At 45.8% G+C, this 22,037-nt stretch overlaps 1 protein-coding gene across 18 annotated transcripts in view; it reads left to right on the forward strand.

The window, feature by feature from the left end:
- The window catches only part of TACC2 (transforming acidic coiled-coil containing protein 2), a 258,151-nt gene that overhangs the window by 56,547 nt on the left and 179,567 nt on the right, over window positions 1–22,037 (forward strand). The window lies entirely within an intron of this gene.

Here is a 22,037-nt window from a genome sequence, read left to right on the forward strand (position 1 = left end):
AGGCTTTGTGAGGGGCTTATGTTTGAACACAAGGGAGATAACGCCCGAGCAGAATTCTCCAACTGGCTCCCCGAGGACAGGTCTTTTTGGTGTTTTAAGAAGGGTGGACTGGGCGTGGTCACTCACATCTGTAATCCCAGCACTTTGGGAGGCTGAGGTGGGCGGATTGCCTGAGCTTAGGAGTTTGAGACCAGTCTGGGCAACACGGTGAAACCCTGTCTCTACTAAAATACAAAAATTTAGCTGGGCGTGGTGGCATATGCCTGTAGTCCCAGACCCTCCGGAGGCTGAGGCAGGAGAATTGCTTGAACCTGGGAGGTGGAGGTTGCAGTGAGCTGAGATCGCACCACTGCACTCCAGCCTGGGTGACAGAGCCAGACTCTGTCTCCAAAAAAAAAAAAAAAAAAAAAAAAGGTGACATGGCATGAATAAGCATGAGGTATGGGAACGTCGTTACATGTGTGGGGTAGAGCACAGGATGCACAGGCACAGTGAAAGAACGTATTAGGTCATGTATTGCATGATCAAAAAATGGCAGATATGGAGCCATAAAAAAGAACGAGATCATGTCTTTTGCAGGGACATGGATGGAGCTGGAGGTCATTATCCTTAGTAAACTAACACAGGAACAGAAAACCAAACACTGCATGTTCTCACTTGTAAGTGGGAGCTAACTGATGAGAACACATGGACACATAGAGGGGAACAACACATACTGGGGCCTATTGGAGGGAGGAGGGACAGGATCAGGAAAAATAACTAATGGGTACTAGGCTTAATACCTGGGTGATGAAATAATCAGTACAACACACCCCCATGACACGAGTTCACCTATGTAACAAACCTGCATTTGTGCCCTTGAACTTAAAATAAAAGTTTATAAAACAAAACAAAACCCCAAAAATGGCAGATAAGCCCCATCTGGGTGGGAATTTTAGTATTATAATAAGCCAATGGGTGAAGATGGGTGATTCTTCTGGACTTGTGCATATGCGGACAATAGAGTTAATTCCCTTGAGTAAGATGATGTTGGAATGCTGCTAACCTTAGCTTCTTCAAGGTCTCTTGGACAGCGGGGATGGCACCAGATGGGGTATGCAAGGTCTGGTAGAGTCCTGGTAGGGGCCAAGTCTCATCCATACCCTGTCTCACTTTGTCACTGAATGAAGGAGAGTGGAGTTTTAGCTGTTATCTGATGGTTCTCAAACTTGAGTGGGCACCAAGATCACCTGTAAGGCTGATAAAGACACAGATTGCTAGGCTTCGCCTCCAGAGAGTCTGATACAGCAGGTCTGTGGTGAGGCCTGGGAAGGGGCATTTCTTTTCCTTTTTCTTTTTTTGAGACGGAGTTTCGCTCTTGTCGCCCAGGCTGGAGCGCAATGGTGCGAGCTCAGCTCACTGCGACCTCTGCCTCCTGGATTCTAGCAATTCTCCTGCCTCAGCCTCCCAAGTAGCTGGGATTACAGGTGCTTACCACCATGCCTAGCTAATTTTTGTATTTTTAGTAGAGACAGGGTTTCACCATGTTGGCCAGGCTGGTCTCGAACTCCTGACCTCAGGTGATCCACCTGCCTAGGCCTCCCAAAATGCTGGGATTACAGGTGTGAGCCACTGCGCCCAGGCGGGAAGGAGCATTTCCAACAAGTTCCCAGGTATTAGTGCTGCTGGTCCAGGGACCACACAATGAAGACTGCTCCTTTCTGCCACGCAGCTGTGTGACCACCTCAGCCCAGTGCTGTTGGGGCTCAGAAGAAGCCTTCCCTGAGAGCTGGAGTGGACAAGGAGGGTCTCCTGGCAGGGGTGGAGGGAGCTAGAGTGAAAAGGGCAGGCTCTAGAGGTCATTCCAGGTAGGGGCAGAATTCCTGAACTGGACCTCTTTAGGGCTGAGCAGGAAGTGAGTGCAGACCGAGGTGGTGACGTTCACTGAAAACAAGATATGAAGAGTGGCGCCACGTTGAGGAGAATCTGTCAGTCAGGTGAGAGTTGAGATTTTATCCTGAAGTTAACAGGAAGCTAAGGAAGTGCTTTGTGGTTTGTATGCTTTTAAACAAGGGCTGGGCACAGTGACTCACATCTTTAATCCCAGCACTTTGGGAGGCCAAGGCGGGTGGATCACGTGAGGTCAAGAGTTTGAGACCAGCCAGGTCAACCTGGTGAAACTCTGTCTCTACTAAAAATACAAAAATTAGCCGGGCGTGGTGGCGCGCACCTGTAGTCCCAGCTACTGGAGAGGCTAAGGCAGGAGAATACCTTGAACCTGGGAGGCAGATGTTGCAGTGAGCTGAGATCATGCCACTGCACTTCAGCTGGGCGACAAGAGTGAGACTGTGTCTCAAAAATAAAATAAAATTAAATTAAAAATAAAACAAAATAAAATAAACAAGGGCTTATGCATACCAGGAAAGTGTTCCAAAGATAAAGGTAGGGGCACTGACCTGTGCACTGGAGGAGTAGAGGCTGGAAGGGGCACTAGGGGATATTCTTGCAGTAGAGGAATAGTGGCTTGAAGGAATCCCAAGGGGGAACCCACAGAACCCGGTGACTACCTGGGTGTGGGCAGAAGAGGTGGAGTCAAAGAAAAGGAAAATCCTAAGCCCTCCATCTGGCTGAACAGACTCCCTCTCGGCCAAAGGGATCCTAAAGAAGCCTTAAAAACTAAGTTTGGGCCGGGCGCGGTGGCTCAAGCCTGTAATCCCAGCACTTTGGGAGGCCGAGACGGGCAGATCACGAGGTCAGGAGATCGAGACCATTCTGGCTAACATGGTGAAACCCTGTCTCTACTAAAAAATACAAAAAACTAGCTGGGCGAGGTGGCGGGCGCCTGTAGTCCCAGCTACACGGGAGGCTGAGGCAGGAGGTGTAAACCTGGGAGGCGGAGCTTGCAGTGAGCTGAGATCCGGCCACTGCACTCCAGCCCGGGCGACAGAGCATGACTCCGTCTCAAAAAAAAAAAAAAAAAAAAAACTAAGTTTGGTCGGGCGCGGTGGTTCACGCCTGTAATCCAGCACTTTGAGAGGCCGAGACAGGCAGATCACCTGAGGTTGGGAGTTCAAGACCAGCCTGACCAATATAGAGAAACACTGTCTCTACTAAAAAAATAATAATAATAAAAAAAATAAAAAATTAGCCGGGTGTGGTGGCAGGTGCCTGTAATCCCAGCTACTTGGGAGGCTGAGGCAGGAGAATCTCTTGAACCCAGGAGGTGGAGGTTGGGGTGAGCCAAGATCACGCTATTGCACTCCAGCCTGGGCAACAAGAGTGAAACTCCGTTTCAAAACAAAACATAACAAAAACAACAACAACAACAAAAAACTGAGTTTGGAACCCTGACAGGATGGAGATCAGACAGCCTTCCCATACCCGCTTCTGACAGGATGGAGGTCAGACAGCGTTCCCATACCCTCTCCTGACAGGATGGAGGTCAGACAGCCTTCCCATACCCGCTCACTCACTAGCCGATGTTAGACTTTCTTTCCTAAGGGTTCAACAGAAACTAGCAAACCAGCCCTTTTGAAAGACTTGTTCCACCACTGGTTTCAACCAGATCTCCTTCCCTTTTTTGGTTTCGACACAACAGTTGACCAGCATTCCTTCCACATAAGAGACCACCCGCCATGGAGTGGTTCGGCTCCCTGAGTGCCTTCACGCCCTCTGTGTCACCTTTTAATGTATAGAGCCTAATTTTAATGCATTTAAATGTTGTCTCCACCTCAAAGTAAGCATGGGGTGTAACATGTCTGTTTGCTTACTATGAATGCACGCCCCTCTTCATGAATACTCATAGCTCCTCCTATAATCTGTTGAATGTGTCTACTTAGACAGCCTGTTCAGCATAAATTCTTGTCTCAAGCTTCCCTACCTCGAGTGCCTGCTTCGGCTTCTGCTGCAAAGTGCGAAAGTGCTTCCGTCACTTCCCAGCCTGAGGGATGGATGGCCAGCCTGCAGGCTGCAACCCTTTATTATTTATTTATTTATTTAGAGACAGAGTCTCACTATGCCGCTAGACTGGAGTGCGGTGGCGCGACCTTGGCTCACTGCAACCTCCACCTCCCGGGTTCAAGCGATTCTCCTGCCTCAGCCTCTCAAGTAGCTGGGACTACAGGTGCGTGGCACCATGCCCAGCTAATTTTTGTATTTTTAGTAAAGACGGGGTTTCACCATGTTGGCCAGGATAGTCTCGATCTCTTGACCTTGTGATCTACCCGCCTTGGCCTCCCAAAGTGCTGGGATTTACAGGCATGAGCCACCACGCCCGGCCAGCTGCAACTCTTTATAAGAAATAAGCTTTCCTCCCCAAGTTTATGAACCTCATGATTCTTCAATTGACAAGAAGATGCTAAGGTTCTGGACCAAGAACCCAAAAGAAAGATCCAACATTAAACACTGGGAGATGTAAAGCGGGAGCTAGGTCATCCATGAGCCACTGTGCCCAGCCCCGTCTGTTTTTGTTGTTGTTGTTGTTGTTGTTTTTCTTTTGTTTTTTGAGACAGAGTTTCATTCTTGGTGTCCATGATGGAGTGCAGTGGCGCGATCTCGGCTCACTGCAACCTCTACCTTCCGGGTTCAAGCCATTCTCCTGCCTTAGCCTCCTGAGTAGCTGGGATTACAGGCGCCCGCCACCACGCCCGGCTAATTTTTTTTTTTTTTTTTTTTGTATTTTTAGTAGAGACGGGGTTTCACCATGTTGGTCAGGCTAGTCTCGCACTCCTGACCTTGTGATCCACCTGCCTCGGCCTCCCAAAGTGCTGGGATTACAGGCATGAGCCACCACGCCTGGCCTCCACCTGTGTTTTTAATAAGCACCCCAGGTGATTCTTCTGAGCAGAGAAATTTAAGGAATGGTGAGCTATTACCAGGACCACTTTATCAGAATTGTCTGGGATATCAGTTAAAGTACCCATGTCCTGAACACCCTCCTGCCCCCTTGAAGAGTGAGCCAGCAGCTTTGGGATAAGACCCCTACATCTGTGTTTGTAATAAGAATCCCATGAAATTCTCATGAGAAAGCAAGTTTGGGAGACACTGACCAGGGTTTACCCCCAGGCCAACAAGGATAGCTAACTTTTGTTTGCACTTTGGATAATTCGCATAGACTCATTGCCCCCTCTCCCATTCGATCCTCTATTTTTTTTTTTTTTTTTTTTTTTGAGACGGAATCTTGCTCTGTCGCCCAGGCTGGAGTGCAGTGGCGCAATCTCGGCTCACTGCAAGCTCCGCCTCCCAGGTTCACGCCATTCTCCTGCCTCAGCCTCCTGAGTAGCTGGGATTATAGGCGCCCGCCACTGCGCCCGGCTAATTTTTTCTATTTTTAGTAGAGACAGGGTTTCACCATGGTCTCGATCTCCTGACCTTGTGATCCGCCCGCCTCGGCCTCCCAAAGTGCTGGGATTACAGGCGTGAGCCACCGCGCCCGGCCCTCGCTCCTCTATTTTTTTTTTTCAACAAGTATTTTTGGGCACCCATTCTGTGCCTGCTGCTAGGTGGTGAGGATGCAGCTGGCATCACGCACCAAGGGGGGTCTGCTCGGATGGATAAATACACTGTAGTTGAGGAGTTAGACATCGAGCAAGGAAACAAATAGAACAGAGACACTTTTGGGTGGTATGGAGGCTCTGAAAGATGCCCAGCAGGGTGTCAAGCTAGAGGGTAACAGGGAAAGTGGCTGCTTTAGATTAGATCTGTCGTTCTCAAAGTGGGGTTTCTGACCCGGTGGCCCCAGCATCACCTGGGGATTTGTTAGAAATGCAAAACTTTGACCCCACTCCCACTCACTGAACCAGAAACTCAGGGTGGGGCCCAGTGATGTGTGTTTTAACGAGCCCAGGGATTCTGGCACCCCTAAGGTTTGAGAATCACTAGATTAGATGGCCAGAGAAGGAGGTGATATAGGAACTGAGTCTGGAATGACAAAAAGGAGGCAGACATGGAAGACCTAGGGGACCAGGCATTCCAGGTGGAGGGACAGGCCTTGCAAAGGGCTTAAGGAGGAAGAATTCTTTAGAATCCTCTAAAGAATGCTTTAGAGGAACGGTGACCATTGAGGCAGTGAGAGATGGCCAAGTGGGCAGGGGCCTGATCAGTTAAGCCTGGACCCTAAAGGCCGTGGTGAGGAACTTGGATTTCCTTCTGGTGCTGAGGATGCAAGCAAGACTGGGACCAGGTGGTCAAAGAAGGGGCCCAGGTAGAGCCCCAGGCAAAATGTGGTAGTACCTGGAAGTAGGGCAGAGTTTCTCAAGCTTGTTTTTATTGCCACTCACTCCTGGCTGCCTGCAAGGAACTTAGAGACATTTATTCCCCATTGCCCTTCCCTCTCCGAGAAAGTTCAGTACCACAGGAATGCTGTATATGTTTCTGTGCTATGGCCTTTGAGGCCACAGACTATTGTAATATCTAAGGCTCTTTTCACCTCTCAACAACCAATTTTCACCCCACCTGGGGATAGTCTTGGCCCACTGAGAGTGCATGGACTGAGATGATAACCAGTGAAGGCAGAGAAAATGTGAGCAGCTTTCCATGTTTTGGATATTTTGGAGCTAGAGATGCCAGGACTTGCTGATAGATTGGCTTTAGAAGGAAGGAGAAAAGAAGCCAGGTGTGGTGGCTCACACCTATAATCCCAGCACTTTGGGAGGCCAAGGTGGGCGGATCACCTGAGGTCAGGAGTTTGAGACCAGCCTGGCCAACATGGTGAAACCCTGTCTCTACTAAAAACACAGAAATTAGCCGGGCATAGTGGCGCATGCCTGTAGTCTCAGCTACTTGGGAGGCTGAGGCAGGAGAATCACTTGAACCCAGGAGGAGGAGGTTGCAGTGAGCCAAAATCACTCCACTGTACTCCAGCCTGGGCGATAGAGACTCCATCTCAAAAAAAAAAAAAAAAAAAAAAAGAAAGATGGAGAAAAGAATGGAGGAAGATTCCTGAAGCTTTGGCTTGAGCAACTGGGCAGGTAGGATCATGTGCTGAGATGTGCAAAACACTAGGCTCAGGTGTGTCTGCTAAGTTCCATGGCCACAGACCTGGGCTCCAGGAGGAAATCTTACAGGCGCCAGGTGAAGCTGGCAGGACAAAGTGCCGACCATCACAGACCCGGGCTTGTGCTGGGGGAATCCCAGGAAGGCCTGGCATCTCTGAGAGAAAAGCAGAGTTCTCCTTTCTGCTTCGGGGACAGCTCATTTCCTGCTCCATGCCCAGCTCCTTAGCACCCCAGCCTTTTTGGGGGGCAGGTGTCTTATTCCATTTAATAAACATGGGCCCACTACCCACTATAGGTCAAGCTCTGGGCTCAACTACAAAGATGAGCAAGATGTCCAGTCCAGTCTAGAGAAAGGCATGCAAATGAATAATTCTAGAACAAGCTAAATGCCCTAAGTGGGGGTCTCTGGGAGCACAGGGGCAGGGAGACAGGTGCTGGCTCTGCTGGGGAGAACCAGGAGAGGTCTCCAGGGGAGGTTTCTTGGGGCTGGGTCTTCAAAACTGAGTAGAAGTAGAGGATTATGGAGAAAAGACAGTCCCAAGCAGAGAACAGCTGTCCTTATTGTAGATCCACAGGAAACAGAATTTAAGAAGGACTAGACACATAGACTTTACGACATTTCAGAGCTGCTGCTGCCTTTTTTTTTTTTTTTTTTTTTTTGAGGTAGAGTTTCACTCTTGTTGCCCAGGCTGGAGTGCAATGGCGCGATCTTGGTTCACCACAACCTCTGCCTCCCAGGTTCAAACAATTCTCCTGCCTCAGCCTCCTGAGTAGCTGGGATTACAGGCATGAACCACCACATCCGGTTAATTTTGTTTTTGTTTTTTTTTTTTAATTTTTTAGTAGAGACAGGGTTTCTCCATATTGGTCAGGCTGGTCTCGAACTCCCGACCTCAGGTGATCCACCTGCCTCAGCCTCCTAAGTGCTAGGATTACAGGCGTGAGCCACTGCCCCTGGCCCAGAGCTTCTTTACATCTGGGAGACAGGAGGTGTAGCATAATATTAAGCTCAACCTCTTGGCTTTTTCAGAAGACAAACTCCTAGTCAGAACAAACACATCTTTGGTGTGGATAGCAGCAGCTATGGGGAAGGGTTTAGAAACATGGTTTGAAAAAATGAACTAAATAGGCTTTAAATGGAAGGCCAGGATGTTTCTTACTCCTCCCTTTCACTGCCATTTGTGGAATCGGTCTGCTGCAGGCTGGGCGTTGGGCCTAGGGTTACATGCATCACCTCACCTGGCAGCTCTGTGTGGATGGCTGTAGATGACCCAGGGGGGCCATATGAGGAAAACAGGGCTCAGAGAAGTTAAGGAAATTGTTTTGGGTCACACAGAAAGTGGCAGGGTAGGGACTAGAACCCCGGCTGGTTTGATTCACCTGAAACGCAGACTCGTAACTAACTCTCACAGGTGTCTTTTTCTTTTCTTTTTTCTTTTTTTTCTGAGACGGAGTCTTGCTGTGTTGCCCAGGCTGGAGTGCAGTGGCCTCATCTCAGATCACCGCAAGCTCCGCCTCCCGGGCTCACGCCATTCTCCTGCCTCAGCCTCCCGAGCAGCTGGGACTACAGGCACCTGCCACCACGCCCGGCTAGTTTTTTGTATTTTTTAGTAGAGACGGGGTTTCACTGTGTTAGCCAGGGTGGTCTCGATCTCCTGATCTTGTGATCCACCCGCCTCCGCCTCCCAAAGTGCTGCGATTACAGGCGTGAGCCACCGTGCCCGGCCTACAGGTGTCTTCAAGTATTTGTGTTCTGGTCTCCATAATTAGAAAGTGAACCTTGGTCAATCCTTAACATTTAATTTTCCTATAAACAGGGTCAGTTCTTAGCAGAAAAAAGAAAAATCAGAAAGATCTGAGCTGTGTTTTGCGCATCGGCCGGGGCCAGCTGTTAGGGACCGAGCCCTGTGTTTCCCAGGCGGCCTGCTCTGTTCCTTCCAAGCTTGGGTGGACGCTGAGATCAATTCCCAGGCTCCTGCCCAGCCAGGGTGTGTCCGGCAGAGCGAGAGCAGCCTCCGCCCCTCCTCGTCCTGCTTCTGACTCATTATTTATCTTTGGCAGGAAGTAAACACAGAGAGGAGAGTGGGAGGGAGAGGAGGAGGGAGCTCCTGACTTTCGACACAGGCTGAAAAGGAAGATCATGTGCTGAATTAGGTGTGTGTCTTGTTTTCTGCTCCTCTGGTTTCAATAGAGCATTTGAGGCTTTAAACAACAGGGGAAGAGGAGTATTTTTCCATTATGAGATAATACCCGTTTATTGTAGCAACTTGGAACACAGCGAAGAGTGCGGGTGGGGAGGAAAAAAATCACCAATGCCCCTACCATAGGTGGACAAGGGCTTTCAAAATGTTAGTGTTTTCCTCACACTCTTCTGTTTTTTTTCTAGTTCCTTTCTTTATTGACTGTAAAATAGCTATATTTTGTTAGGTGGTATATTAAGTGTGCATATATATTATAAAAAACATGCAAATTATATATTATACATATGTATTATACAAATAATATATAATATAATATATAAATTATATATATTATATATACACACACACCCCTATAGAAATGTGTGTGTGTGGCCGGGCGTGGTGGCCTACTCTTGTAACCCCAGCACTGTGGGAGGCCGAGGCAGGTGGATCACTTGAGGTCAGGAGTTTGAGACCAGCCTGGCCAACATGGTGAGACCCCGTCTCTACTAAAAATATAAAAATTAGCTGGGCATGGTGGTGCATGCCTGTGGTCCCAGCTACTTGGGAGGCCGAGGCAGGAGAATCGCTTGAACCCAGGAGGCAGAGAGGTTGGAGTGAGCCGAGATCGTGCCACTGCACTCCAGCTTGGGCTATAGAGCGAGACTCTGTCTCAAACAACAACAACAAAAAGTGTGTGTGTGTGTGCGTGTGTGTGTGTATAACTTATATATATGTATATGCGCTTTCAAAATAATATGGCTGGGCGCGGTGGCTCACGCCTGTAATCCCAGCACTTTGGGAGGCTGAGGTGGGTGGATCACAAGGTCAAGGGTGGATCATCGAGACCATCCTGGCAAACACGGTGAAACCCCGTCTCTACTAAAAATACATAAAATTAACTGGGCGTGGTGGTGGGTGCTTGTAGTCCCAGCTACTTGGGAGGCTGAGGCAGGAGAATGGTGTGAACCTGGGAGGCGGAGCTTGCTGTGAGCCGAGATCACACCACTGCACTCCAGCCTGGGCTACAGAGCAAGACTCCGTCTCAAAACAAAACAACAACAACTGGACTATTTTCAGAACAGTTTTAGGTTACCAAAAAATCGTGTAGCTAGTACAAAAGAGTTCCCATGCACCCTTCCCTACTTCATACAGTTTCCCCTATTATTAACACCTCCCATTAATATGGTATATTTGTTTCAATTAATGGGCCAATATTGATACATTATTATTATTAACTAAAGTCTATATAGTAAGTTCTCACTCAGTCTCATTAATAGGTTCTTAGAAACTACAATTTTAAATGAAATGACGTATAATGAGACCAGTTTTTTTCTCATCATTATACTGAAACTATTGAACAAAACCACATTATTGGAGAGCCTACTCTACATCTGTTTGCTCAAAGTTGCAGTTTCCAAGAACCACTGGACAACATTGAGGACTTAACTGTCGTTTACATTAAAGTTCAGTTTGTGTTGTACATTCTGATGGATTTGACAAATGCACGATGTCATGTATCCGTCATTATATTAGTTTCACTGCCTTTAAAACCCCTTAGGTTCCACCCATTCCCCTCCCTCCATCCTCCCACATTCTTTGGAATCACTCTCTTTTTAGTGTCTCTATAGTTTCTTTCTAATTCCTTTTTTATTGGTATCAGATACATACCGTGAGTTGTCTAAATTTGAGAGCTTGATGAATGCTTATACTCCTATACACCTGTATTATCACACCCAGTTATAGATCTAGGTCATTTTCATCATACCAGATTGTTCTCTCTTGTTCCTTCCCAGTCAATACCCCTTTCCAAGAGTAAAACTATTCTGACTTCTATCACCATTGATAGGTTTTGATAGTTCTTGAACTCCATATAAATGGAATCAAACAGCATATATGCTTTGCTGTCTGGCTTCTTTTATACACGGACACTTGTTGATTTTTAAAATTGTTTTTCATTGTGGTAAAAGGGCAGAACATAAAATTTACCATCCTAACCATTTCTAAGTGTACAATTAAGTGGTATCAGTTATAATCACATTGTTGTGTGACCAGTGTCTTTATAGTTTATTAGGTGAGAAGCTGGCATCATTGATTTGAGACCTTTTTAAAACATGGGCATTTTAGTGCTATAAATGTCACTCTGAGACCTGTTTTAACTGCATCCCACAAATTATGATATTTCTGTTTTCATTTTCATTCTGTTCAAATACTTTACAATTTCCTTCTTTCTTCTTTTACTCATGGACTATTCAGAGATGTGTTATTGTTTCCAAATAGTTGGGGATTTTCCAGATATCTTTTTTTTTTTTTTTGAGATGGAGTCTCGCTCTGTTGCCCAGGTTGGAGTGCAGTGGCCGGATCTCAGCTCACTGCAAGCTCCGCCTCCCAGGTTTACGCCATTCTCCTGCCTCAGCCTCCCGAGTAGCTGGGACTAGAGGCGCCCGCCACATCACCCAGCTAGTTTTTTGTATTTTTTTAGTGGAGACGGGGTTTCACCGTGTTAGCCAGGATGGTCTCGATCTCCTGACCTTGTGATCCGCCCGTCTCGGCCTCCCAAAGTGCTGGGATTACAGGCTTGAGCCACCGTGCCCGGCCCCATATATCTTTCTGTTATTGACTTCTAATTTAATTTCATTGTAGCCAGATAGGATACTTTGTATAATTTGAATCATCTCAAATTTATGCACAGAATATGGTCTCCCTTGTACATGTTCCATCTGTACTTGAAAAAAATGTTATTTTGCTATTATTGGATGGTATTTAAAAAGTGTTTAAAAAGTGTTAATTAAGTCAAGTTGGTTATAGCATTGTTCACATCATCTGTATCCACACTGATTTTCTATCCACTTGTTCAATTATTGAGAGCGGTTTGGAAATACCAGACTATAATTGTGGATATGTCCATTACTCCTTTCAATTCTACCAGTTTTTGCTTCTTGTGTTTTGAAGCTCTGTTATTAGATAAAAAATTTTAGAATTTTTAATCTTTATTTTAGAATGTATAAAATTTTAGAATTTATATGGATAAATTGAATCCTTTATCATTATAAAATTATCTTCTTTATGCTTGTAATATTTTTTGCTGCAAAATCTACTTTGTGTTAAATAATATAGACAACAGCCTGATTCTTATTTGCATAGTACATTTTCTCCTTCTTCCATTCTTTTACATTTAGCCTATTTGTGCTTTAAAAAAAAAATTAAGTATCTATATTGTAGGCAGCATAGAGTTGGATCTTGTTTTATTAATGCACTCTGAAAATCTACACCTTTTTCTTTTTTTGAGACAGGGTCTCACTCTATCACTCAGGCTGCTGTATCACACCAGTGCAATGGTGTGATCTCGGCTCACTGCAGCCTCCACCTCCCAGGTTCAAGCGATTCTCCTGCCTCAGCCTCCCAAGTAGCTGGGACTACAGGCACCCGCCACCATGCCCAGCTAATTTTTGTTTTTGTTTTTTTTTGAGACAGTCTCACTCTGTCGCCCAGGCTGGAGTACAGTGGCGTGATCTCAGCTCACTGTAACCTCTGCCTCCCAGGTTCAAGTGATTCTCGTGCCTCAGCCTCCTGAGTAGCTAGGATTACAGGCATGCACCACCACACCCAGCTAATTTTTGTATTTTTAGTAGAGAAGGGGTTTCACCATGTTGGTCAGGGTGGTCTCGAACTCCTGACCATGTGATCCACCTGCCTTGGCCTTCCAAAGTGCTGGGATTACAGATGCGAGCCATGGCACTCAGCCTAATTTTTATATTTTTGGTAGAGATGGTGTTTCACCATGTTGGCCAGACTGGTCTCAAATTCCTGACCTCAAGTGATCTGCCTGCCTCAGCCTCCCAAAGTGTTGGGATTACAGGCATAAGCTACCGTGCCCAGCCTGAAAATCTGTACCTTTTAACTGGAGTGTTTGTAACATTCACATTTAATGTGATTATTAATATGGTTGGTTTAAATCTATAGTCTTGTTCCATTTTTCCTCCTTTTTTGCCTTCTTTTGGATTATTATATTAGCTACAACTATTTGTGTTATTTTAGTGGTTGCTTTAAGAAGTACAATGTACATATTTAATATCTCACATTCTACTTTCAAATGATTATATCATTTTACATATATTAGAAGAGGCTTACAACAATATGCTTCCATTTCTTCTGTTTCAGTCTTTGTTCTATTTTGTCTTTCTACATAAGCTACACATCCCATAATACATATTATTTGTGCTTTAATCAGGCAATTATCTTTTAAAAGAGATTTAAGTAATAAGGAAAAAGAGACTGTATTTACTTGCACAGTTACATTTTCTGGTGTTCTTTATTCTGTTGTGTAGATCCTGAGTAACATTTAGTATTCTTTTCTTTCTGCTTGAAGGTATTACTTTAACATTTCCTGAAATGTAGGTCTGCTAGGGGTTATTTTAGCTTTTGTATGTCTGGAAAAATCTTTATTTCACGTGGTTTAGAAAAATATTTTGTCTGGGCCAAGAGTTCTAGGTAGGCAGTTTTTTTCTTTCAACACTTTAAAGATATTGTTTCTGTATTCTGGCTTTCATTATTTCCAATAAAATTCTTACCTTTGTTCTTTTCTTCTCTGGCTAGTTTTAGTATTTTTTACTTTGTCACTGGTTTGAAGCAGTTTGGTTATGATATGCCTTGGTGTAGGTTTTTCACTGTTTCTGGCTTTTTTTTTTTTTTTAGACAGAGTCTTACTCTGTCACCCAGGCGGAGTGCAGTGGCCTGATCTCAGCTCACTGCAACCTCCGCCTTCCAGGTTCAAACAATTCTCCTGCCTCAGCCTCCCAAGTAGCTGGGATTACAGGCGCATGCCACCACACCCAGCTAATTTTTGTATTTTAGTACAGATGGGGTTTCACCATGTTGGCCAGGCTGATCTCAAACTCCTGACCTCAAGTGATCCACCCGCCTTGGCCTCCCAAAGTGCTGGGATTATAGGTGTGAGCCACTGTCCTGAACACTGGCCTTTGCTGTTTCTTATGCTTGGCATTAGTTGAGATTCTTGAATATGTTGGTTCATAGTTTACATCATATTTGGAGATTTTTCAGTCATCAATTCTTCAAATATTTTGTATCTCCCCTCCTCCTCTGGCGACTCTACACATATATTTGGTTACTTGAATTTGTCTCACAGTTCACTGACGCTTTTTTGTTGTTGTTGTCCTTCCTTCCTTCCTTCCTTCCTTCCTTCCTTCCTTCCTTCCTTCCTTCCTTCCTTCCTTCCTTCCTTCCTTCCTTCCTTCCTTCCAGACAGAATCTCACTCTGTCACCCAGGCTGGAGTGTAGTGGTGCGATCACGGCTCACTGCAAGCTCTGCCTCCCAGGTTCACACCATCCTCCTGCCTCAGCCTCCTGAATAGCTGGGACTACAGGCGCCCACCACCACGCCTGGCTAATTTTTTGTATTTTTAGTAGAGACGGGGTTTCACCGTGTTTGCCAGGATGGTCTCAATCTCCTGACCTTGTGATCCGCCTGCCTTGGCCTCCCAAAGTGCTGGGATTACAGGCGTGAGCCACCGCGCCCAGCCTGTTGTTATTTCTCTCAGTCTTAATTCTGGTGGATCACGAGGTCAGGAGATCGAAACCATCCTGGCTAACACGGTGAAACCCCGTCTCTACCAAAAAATACAAAAAAATAGCTGGGCGAGGTGGCGGGTGCCTGTAGTCCCAGCTACTCGGGAGGCTGAGGCAGGAGAATGGTGTGAATCCGGGAGGCAGATATTGTAGTGAGCCGAGATCGGGAGGTGGAGATTGTAGTGAGCTGAGATTGTAGTGAGCCAAGTGAAGCTGCGTATCTGGGGAGCCCGAGACAGCGGCAGTTCCCAGGGCAGAATACGAGAGAGGACTGAACAGAGAGAACCCCAGAGACGGGCAAAGTACTGATGAGCATGTGCAGGTGTGGAAACCCTCTGAGGTGAGGTACAGAACACCTGAAAGGTTGGGCGGGCACGGTGCCTCACACCTATAATCCCAGCACTTTGGGAGGCCGAGGCAGGTGGATCACAAGGTCAGGAGTTCGAGACCAGCTTGGCCAATATGGTGAAACCCCCATCTCTACTAAAAATAAAAAAATTAGCCAGGCGTGGTGGCATGCGTCTGTAGTCCTAGCTACTCAGGAAGCTGAGGCAGGAGAATCGCTTGAACCTGGGAATCGGAGGTTGCAGTAAGCCGAGATCGTGTCACTGCACTCCAGCCTGGGGGACAGAGCAAGACTCTGTCTCAAAAAAAAAAAAAAAAAAAAAAAAAAACACCTGAAAGGTTTAGGAAGAGCAATCCTCAAAGCTCACACAAAGCTGGGAATAGTTCCTGTTCCCACCAGCCAGAGTGGAGTACCTCATCACTCATAAGGCATCTGTTGAGCACTAAGGCAGGTTTTGCCTCAGTACTGGGGAAGATTAATCCTCACCTTAACACTGCTCTCATTCCATCTAACGAAGTGAGATGCAAAGGATTAAGCTGTTCCAAATAACTTAACTGCATCTCAGAGCAAAGTTCAATAATATTTATAGGCATATGAAAATATCCAGAACCCAAAAAGCTTAAAGTCCACAGTGTCTAGCCTGCAAGCAGGGAAATGTGACCCACAACGGAAAAAAAAACAACAACACATAATTTGTCTTGAACGCAGAAATTACACAGATGATAGAATTAGTACAAAAGGACTTTTTCCAGAATTATAACGTATTTCATATGTTCAGGAAGCTAGAGGGAAGACCGAGTAAGTTAAGCACAGAGGGAAGATGTAAAAAAGACCCAAATCAAACTTCTAGAAATGAAAACTATGATGTCTAAAATAAAAAACCCACGGGGTGAAATTAATGACAGGTTAGACACTGCAGAGAAAAAGATTAGTGAACTTCAAGATATAGCATTAAAAATGTTCTAATTTTTTTTTTTTTTTTTTTTTTTTTGAGACGGAGTCTCGCTCTGTCACCCAGGCTGGAGTGCAGTGGCCGGATCTCAGCTCACTGCAAGCTCCGCCTCCCGGGTTTACGGATCCGCCTGCCTTGGCCTCCCAAAGTGATGGGATTACAGGTGTGAGCCACCGCACCCCGGCCCCATTGTTTTCTTCTATCTCCAGGATTCCTGCTCCTCCTTTCCTCTGCCTTCCTTAGTAGCTAATCCTCCATTTGTCTAACCCTTCTTGTAGTTAATAATTCCTCATATGACATTTTCCAACCTAGGCTCTCTGAAAACATTGAAAAGCCACCATATCAAGTTCCTTTCTTGGGTTTTAAATGAGAATGCAGCAAAACACCTGGCATTTATTTTGGAAGAGGCAGGGAGACCCTTCTAGAAAAAAAGAGCAAGAGATAAGATGCCGCAGGCGAAGTTGTTTCTCTTCTCCCTTCAAGAGTTCCTTGTATCACCGACACTTGCAGTCTCCCCTGTGTCTTGCTGTGACCTCAAATGCCAACTTTGACAGTGGTTAATCTTCCCAAACTTGTCACTGCAGCTGTGTTAGTGCTGGGAAGGAAGCTGGATGATCTTTATGTCTTTGACATTGAGCCAGCTTGGCGCCCAGTAATGTTGACTCATCCACTTTTTTCCCCCATTTAGATTAATGGGATTACAGAGAGACAATCTCAACAAAATAGACTGGCAGTCAGGATTTATTCTAAAAAGAAACCCTTCATCACATTTTTGAGCTCAGGACATATGAGCTCTGTCTGAGACAGGTAACATCGGTGGCAACATATGGGTCAGAGAATGCCCCAAATTCTCTGAAAGATTTTCAGTCATCAAGAGACATTTCCACTATGTGCCCTGTTTTGTACAATGTTTACTGTGGCAGGAAAATGATTTTAATTAATGCTAGGAGTCTTATCAAGAAGGGATATAGACTGGGCATGGTGGCTCATGCCTATAATCCTAGCACTTTGGGAGACTGAGGTGGGCTGATTGCTTGAGCTCAGGAGTTTGAGACCAGCCTGGGAAACATGGCAAAACCCTGTCTCTACAAAGAATAAGAAAATTAGCCAGGTGTGTGAAGGGGTGGCCTGCCGCTCCACACCTGTGGGTGTTTCTCGTTAGGTGGAACGAGAGACTTGAGAAAAGAAATGAGACACAGAGACAAAGTATAGAGAAAGAAAAAGTGGGCCCAGGGGACCGGCGCTCAGCATACAGAGGACCCACGCCGGCACCAATCTCTGAGTTCCCTCAGTATTTATTGATCATTATCTTTACCATCTTAGAAAAAAGGAAGTGACAGGATAATAGGATCATCGTAGGGAGAAGGTCAGCAGTAAGACATATGAATAAAGATCTCTGTGACAGAAGTTTAAGGAAAAGTGCTGTGCCTTGATACGCATATGTAAACATCTTACAGGCCCGGTGGCTCACGCCCATAATCCCAGCACTTTGGAGGCCAAGACGAGTGGATCACCTGGGGTCGGGAGTTCGAGACCAGCCTGACCAACATGGAGAAACTCCATTTCTACTAAAGATACAAAATTAGCTGGGCATGTTGGCACATGCCTGTAATCTCAGCTACTTGGGAGGCTGAGGCGGGAGAATCAGTTGAACCCGGGACGCGGAGGTTGCAGTGAGCTGAGATCTTGCCATTGCACTCTAGCCTGGGCAACAAGAGCAAAACTCCATCTCAAACCAAAAAAAAAAAAAAAAAAAAGGGATATAACAAAAATACATTTACCGCTCTTTGTTGTTCAAAATATCCTCATGCTGTCAAAATAACATATAAAAACACCACCAAAATCTAGCTATACAAGCAGAGCTCTCATTTGCATTTTTCTATGAAGCACTAGCAAGGGCTTAACTTAAAATTAAGAAAATGTTTATACTCAGGTAAATAGTCTACCAAATCCCTTGATTTGGGCTTATTCGAGTTTTAAAGATCTTTATTGTGAATAAAAACAGATATTTTCTCTAATGGGATAGTAGTTTTATTTTTGGTATTTGATCATAGAAAAGTCTGAATGATCAGAAATTATTATATCAGAATGTCGTTGGCATGACTTTATCTAGACACATTTGAAGGACAGCAGACAGATGTGAAAGCCAGGTTCATGCTGGCTCTGGGGAGTGCTGCTGTCAACAGCTCAGCAGCAGCCCCTTCCAGCAGCCAGTCTGGGAATCATGAAATGGGGTCATTCTGCTGACTTTTAGGACCCCAGGAGAGGGTTGCTGAAAAAAATTGGTTAAAAGATAGTTTTTGAATTTTCTTTGAAATTCAGTTGCCTGTCTCCATCCCCACACTATGCTGGGTAATGGATTCTCAGGAATGGAATGGCACCTGACCTTGAAGTCATATAGAAGCTCATATGAGGCTTCATATGAGCTACCCAAGTTCATATGACTTGGGTAGGATACTTTGGGATTTAATCCATACCCCCATACGTATGTTGATCTCCCCAATAACTTTTTTTTTTTTTTTTTGAGATGGAGTCTCGCTCTGTCTCCCAGGCTGGAGGACAGTGGCGTGATCTCGGCTCATGGCAAGCTCCGCCTCCCAGGTTCACGCCATTCTCCTGCCTCAGCCTCCCAAGTAGCTGCGACTACAGGCGCCTGCTACTACACCCGGCTAATTTTTGTATTTTTGTTAACCAGGATGGTTTCGATCTCCTGACCTTGTGATCCGCCCGCCTCGGCCTCCCAAAGTGCTGGGATTACAGGCATGAGCCACCATGCCCAGCTCCCCAGTAACTCTTTAGAACCTACACATATCTTTCTGTCATCTATTGCCTGGATTGCTCAAGCATCACATACTTGATTTTTTGTTTGTTTGTTTTCTATTGAAGAATGAGCACAGCGAAGATAAAACCGGGTTAAAAATACGAAGCCAAGTCTGTCTGTCCTGCTAGGGTCAGCGGGCTTCCAGGCTTCTGTGTGGGGAGCGTTGTTTGGACAAGTTGGAACCGTGTGCGTGGAGTAGACACAGTATATTAGGGTTGTAAAGAAGTTTCTGAGGAGGTGTCTTTCTCTGTGGAATACTACGTTATCACTGTTAAGACATGGCAGTTTTTCTCTCCTATTAACATGAGAATTCTTTCTTCTGCGTGGATCACTTAGAATATAAATTCCTTTTCCAAAGTCTGGAATAGGTGACGCCTCCCACAGTGCAGGTGTCAACCTATGTGAGCAGTTATCGTGGCAATATAACTGTCAGTTTTAAAAAATGTATTTCTCACTTATTTATGTATGCCATCATTCGGTCACTCATTCAACAGAGCATAGACCAGTGCTAGACTAAGACACAAAAATATAAATGAGGGCCAGGTGTGGTGGCTCACCCCTGTAATCCCAGTACTTTGGGAGGCCGAGGAGGGCGGATCATGAGGTCAGGAGATTGAGACCATCCTGGCCAACATGGTGAAACCCTGTCTCTACTAAAAATACAAAAAATTAGCCAGGCGTGGTGGCATGGGCCTGTAGTCCCAGCTGCTAGGGAGACTGAGGCAGGAGAATCGCTTGAACCCAGGAGGCAGAGGCTGCAGTGAGCCAAGATCATGCCATTGCACTCCAGCCTGGGTTACAGACTCTTGTCTCAAAATAAATAAATAATAAAATATGTATATATTTAAAAATGTATATTTTATATATTTTATAGAGTGAGATGAGCTCACTCTAACCTTGGGGGGATCCTAGTGGGAAACAAATAAACAAATCAAGAGGCCATGGCAGGTACTGAGTGTCTTGTACACAGGGCCTGGAGAGTAGCATACAGCCCCGGGAAGGGGAGCAGGGGGTCCCACCATGGACGGGGGAAGGAGACATCCTACCTTGGGAAGGTTTGAGAACTCCGTGTGTTCAGAGACCTGAATTGGCCTTGCTCTGAGACACAAAAGAGCAGTTTACATCTTCCTGGTTGACACAAGCAGATTCTACCTGGGAGAGGGGAGAGGAGGTGAGAGGTGAACAGTGTGTTTTGAAAACTATCCGTGTCGTCCTCTCAAGGGCATCTGAAATGTCCTTACCAATTCTTCTTTTGATGTAAGGCTGTGCTTTCCACAGTGTGTTCTGTGGCCCATCATCCTACTGAAAGCTCTACTGAGAAAAAGGCAAAGGAAGGTTTCCAAGAAACAAATTTGGGAAACAATGTGTATGTATTTTCTTGTTGACTCACAAGGCACAATGGTTTCTCAAAGGCTCTGAGAAGTCCTGCAGTAGAAAAGCTTGTTTAACCACACTTCACCTAGCGCTTCCCGCATTCTTTCGACAGAGGAAGCTTCATTCTTTTTTTTTTTTTTGAGATAGGGTCTCGCTCTGTCGCCCGGGCTGGAGTGCAGTGACGTGATCTTGGCTCACTGCAAGCTCCGCCTCCTGGGTTCACGCCATTCTCCTGCCTCAGCCTCCCAAGTAGCTGGGACTACAGATGCCCGCCACCACGCTTAGCTAATTTTTTGTATTTTTTAGTAGAGACAGGGTTTCACCATGTTAGCCAGGATGGTCTTGATCTCCGGACCTCGTGATCCGCCTGCCTCGGCCTCCCAAAGTGCTGGATTACAGGCGTGAGCCACTGTGCCCGGCCTCTTTTTTTTTTTTTTTTTTGAGATGGAGTGTCTTGCTCTGTTGCCCAGGCTGGAATGCAGTGGCACGATCTTGGCTCACGGCAACCTCTGCCTCCCAAGTTCAAGCGATTCTCGTGCCTCAGCCTCCCAAGTAGCTGGGACTACAGGTGCCTACCACCACACCCAGCTAATTTTTGCATTTTTAGTAGAGACGGAGTTTTACCATGTTGACCAGGCTGTCTTGAACTCCTGACCTCAGGTGATCTGCCTGCCTCGGCCTCCCAAAGTGCTGGGATGACAGGTGTGATCCACCGTGCCCGGCCTAAGAAGCTTCATTCTTACACATCTAGCAATCATATTATGAGAAGCACTGAGTTTAGTTTTTAAAAACCCTGCATAGAGTTATAAACTATGGAGGGCATATCCTATGTAACTTTCGTTAGTCATTAATAATTGATGCAGAATGATTTATCTGAGTTGGCTCAATCACTGAAATTCTTGAGGAGACTTTCTTAAGCAGTCTTTTCAGCTTGGGATGGAAAAGGGAAAAAAGAGAAAGTTGGGAGTGGGTCAAATAAAGGGAATAGAGTGCTGGAGAGAATTCTGACCATTCACAACCACACAGCACCTTGCCTACTAGGCTTATGATTGATGGAGAGAAAAATATGCAAAGCCGAGGACAGGGATAAAGATAGTGAATTGACCGGGTGACCACAGAAGCTTAGCTGTATCACTGTGAGGATCTACATGGTCCCTGAATTAACTGGTTTTATTCTGATTTCATGTCGGGTAGGACTGAAAACCTTCTGGAGTTTCATTTCCTTTCTTTGGGCACGGTCTCAGGCTGCCTTCTCCTGAAGAAGTCATTCGCACATCATGGCTCATGGCCAATTCAGATCTTGACAAGCCCTCAGAATGTGTGAGAAAATAAAGCACTTCTGCCATCCTAAATGTTGCTGGGGTTTGGGGAGCTAATTAATCACGACCCTTTCCACCATACTCTTAATTATGAAATAGATGCCACAGCCTGAGAAAGATAAGAAAGCCCACCTTATAGGGCAACCCGCTCAGGTCCCCTTCCACGCTGTGGAAGATTTGTTCTTTCGCTCTTCACAATAAATATTGCTGCAAAAAAGAAAAAGAAAAATAAATAAATAAATAAATAAAGTCAACGGTATCAACAGCAAGGTTAGGCTGCAGGATGCCAAAACTGGAATCCTCATACTGCCGCCTGAACCACCCTTCCCCACCAAGTCCCAGGCTGCATCAGTGCAGGTGCCATGAAGGATGGGGAAGGCTGGCCCCAGTGAGCTCGTCATGTGGCAAATGGCTGCGAGAGGAGAAGGGGCTGCTTTGGGGTAGCTCATCTCAATGACCTCGAACACCTTACCCCCACCCATGGG

This window comes from Macaca thibetana, chromosome 9 (genome assembly GCF_024542745.1).
Source record: "Macaca thibetana thibetana isolate TM-01 chromosome 9, ASM2454274v1, whole genome shotgun sequence".
NCBI classification, from domain to species: domain Eukaryota; kingdom Metazoa; phylum Chordata; class Mammalia; order Primates; family Cercopithecidae; genus Macaca; species Macaca thibetana.